The 3,483-nt window shown below is 34.9% G+C and overlaps 1 non-coding gene across 1 annotated transcript; it reads right to left on the reverse strand.

Moving 5' to 3' along the window:
• Positions 1 to 2,443: 2,443 nt before the first annotated feature.
• On the reverse strand, positions 2,444 to 2,550 carry LOC113870497. Its single transcript, XR_003505521.1, has one exon. It is a non-coding gene; the product is annotated as a small nucleolar RNA R71 (small nucleolar RNA).
• Between the last annotated feature and the right edge of the window lie 933 nt (positions 2,551 to 3,483).

Genomic DNA, 3,483 nt, shown 5'->3' on the forward strand with positions numbered 1-3,483 from the left:
GTTATTTTAGCAATTGTGAAATTTTTGCTTAGGAATTAAGTTTTTAATCTTGTTTTTGAAGGAATAATTTGAGCAAGGATCATATCCATGGAGGTTTGATGACAAGGAAGAGGAAAGAAGCAAGTCTGGACTCCAAAAACACAAGAATAAGAAAATGCAGACTGGGCGTGATCACTATTGTCAGTGAAAGTGATCACTTCAGAGCTCAAAGAAGAAGTGAAGCCTGGGCGTTACCACTTTTATCATTAAAAGTGATAGTTCTAGAGAGGCAAAATATCAGGAAAGCTCTGCATAACCACTATTGTCATCAAAAGTGATCGTTCCAGAGAGTCTTTAACTTGGCGAGTTACGCGTAGTCACTTTTATCTGTAAGAGTGATAACACGCAACTACTTTGGTCTACATTATCACTTTTATCAGCAAGAGTGATAGTTTCAGAGAGCTCTCAATATCAGGAAGTTGCGCGTGGCCACTATTACTGGGAAAAGTGTTAACGCGCAACCATAAACCCTCTGCGTAACTACTATTTCTCATAAAAGTGATGACGTGAAAATCTGGGAAATTCTATAAATACCAGAAACGATCCGGAAAGAGAGGATTCTATTCATTTTCAGTTTTTTTAGTTAGATTCTTGTTAGAGGAAGTGAGAGAGAGGAGTGGGGATTCGAATCTCAGAACTTCACGAAGAGGAATTGGAGTGGAGCAAGCTTCCATGGCGATTCTGATTTTCTTCTTCTCTTCTTCTCTTCTTCTCTTTCTTTTCTTTTCTCTGCTGCCATGGCTGTGTAATTTGTTCATAGCTATAGATTGTAGATCTGAAATGAATATGTTGAATTGATTTTGGATCTGGATTTCAAGCTTTGGAATAGATTGAGTGATTGATTCTGCACTTTACGTAGGAATTGAATGGAAATTTGATTAACTAATTTCAAAGGAACTCTTGTCAATGGAAATTGAATTTGTTCTTCAGATCTGAACCAATCACCAAGATTATAGTTTTCTTAGGAATAAGGAACTTTGATCTTGCAATCTTTTGGTTTCTTATACTTAAAACAATGTTGAATTAAATCAGATCTAAGGAATTAGAATGTTTTAATTGAATGTTAGGTTCACTGAGTTAAGGAATTAACCTCTGAACAATAGAACGTGAAACTGATTGTCTTTCTTTCCAAATGCTTGTTAATTCAGAACTTTATTAATTAAACATTGGAGTTTTGGTGAAGCAATTCCCTAGCTATGGTTTCTTTCTCTGTTATCACATAATTGTTTGTTCACTGTTCTGTTTTCTGCAAGTTCATTATACTTTTAATTCTTCTGGTTTGATGTTATTACATGTTACTACTCTCCTTCCAATTTTGAAAAAGCTTAAATGGTTATAATTCTATGAAGTGGTATTTGAAACCTAAATTTCCTGTGGAGACGATATTTGGATCTTAAATTTACTCATTACTTGCTACAATCCTAGTGCACTTGCTAGTGTTAGATTGCGAACAACAAGTTTTTAGCGCCGTTGCCAGGGAATTTTGCATTTCAATATCATTAGTAGTAGAAAAGTAACTAGATTGAGCATTTATTTTGTTGTTTTGCTTTCAAATTGCTTTATGCATAATTTTACTGCACCTTCTGTAGTCTTCTGCATAGAGTTTTTTACATTTTTTTTATCTGTATAATTTCAGTTTTCATTGTTCTTCATATTTGTAATTGCCATTCTGCATATTTTTACATGATTTTACAATTCTGTAACTGCTAGATTGAAGTTTCTATATGCTTTTACTGATTAGATTTTGCAAGATTTCTGTTGTGCATTTCTGAATATTGATTGTAGTCTAATTTTGTTTTAATCTGATTTGTATATGCGTGGTAAAAACAAGAATAAATCAATTCTAGTCTTTGATTCTGACATAGACATAACTTTGAGAAGATTGAGAAAAGTGTCTAGAGCAGAAAAAGTCATAGGGAGTGATAGTGAATTAGAAGTTGTCCATTCTCCAGAATTTCAGAGTAATCCTAGAGTGAAAAGAACACCTACACCTTTGAGACAACCAAATCCAGCAATAGAAATGGCAGAGCAAAACCGAATTAGAACATTAGGGGACTATGCTATTCCTAACATGCAAGGTTTTAACTCTTCTATAATTAGGCCAACTATTCAAGCCAACCATTTTGAGATTAAACCTGCCCTACTACACTTAGTCCAACAGGATCAGTTTTCTGGTAGAAATTCTGATGATCCTAACCTCCATATTTCAAATTTTCTGCAGCTATGTGACACCATAAGAATGAATGGAGTTAGTGAAGAAGCTATCAGATTGAGACTATTTCCTTTTTCCTTGAGAGATAGAGCAAAATGCTGGTTACAAACTCAACCACAAGGAAGCATCACAACCTAGACAGAACTTGTGAATAAGTTTCTAACTAAGTGCTTCCCTCCATCCAAAGCTGCTAAGTTGAGAGGAGAAATTACATCTTTTGTGCAGCAAGAAGGAGAATCATTGTATGAAGCTTGGGAAGGATACAAAGAATTGCTTAGAAGGTGTCCACATCATTGTATTCCAAATTGGATGCAATTGGAAACTTTTTATAATGGGATGAATGCAGCAACAAGAACAATAGTTGATGCTGCTGCTAGAGGTTCATTAAATACAAAGTCCTTGGAAGAAGCTCAGAGAATTATTGAGATGATGGCATATTCAATGTATCAGAATTAAAACTCAAGAAATCAAGGAAGAAACTCTGGTCATGAAGCTAAGGTTCTGAAAACTTTTCTTGCACAGAATCAACTACAAAATCAAATGTTTTCAGAACAATTAGCTGCCTTAACACAACAAATCAGCAATCTGCAAACAGGGAGTATGCCTACCAGTCAGCTAAGTTGTGATTTTTATGGAGGAAACCATGTAAATAATGCATGCGAGGCATCTACAAGTGAACCACAAGAGCAAGTGAATTATATGAATAATTTTCAGAGACAACAACCATCATATCCCCCTGGATTTCAATTTTTGAATAATAGAACTCAGTAGTATTCTAATTGGAATAATCAATATTCTACTACAAAGAATTCTAACTCAAATTTGCCATTTTCTAATGCAGAACCAGCAACACAACAGCCTTATTTTCAGAGGAATTCATCCACTCAACCTCAAGGAAATCAGAAATTTTCCAAGCCTATGAATGAGAGGTTGACTGAGATGGAACAAACTATGTTGCAATTCATGAAAGTGACTCAAACAAGCTTCAAGAACCAAGAAGCTTCCATGAAGAAACTAGAAACACAAATTGGACAATTAACTGAATAACTATCTAGCAGGGATGAAGGAAGATTTCCAAGCAATACAGTAATCAATCCTAAAGAGCAATGTCAAGCCATAACTACAAGGAGTGGAGCTGTAGTTGCAAGTCCTAAACCAGCAGAAAAGAAAGTAAATGATGCAGCAGAGAGAAAAATTGAACAAGATCTGCAACAAGAAAATTTTAAGCTATT

Source organism: Abrus precatorius, unplaced genomic scaffold, assembly GCF_003935025.1.
Source record: "Abrus precatorius isolate BTA unplaced genomic scaffold, Abrus_2018 Scaffold6, whole genome shotgun sequence".
Lineage (NCBI taxonomy): Eukaryota > Viridiplantae > Streptophyta > Magnoliopsida > Fabales > Fabaceae > Abrus > Abrus precatorius.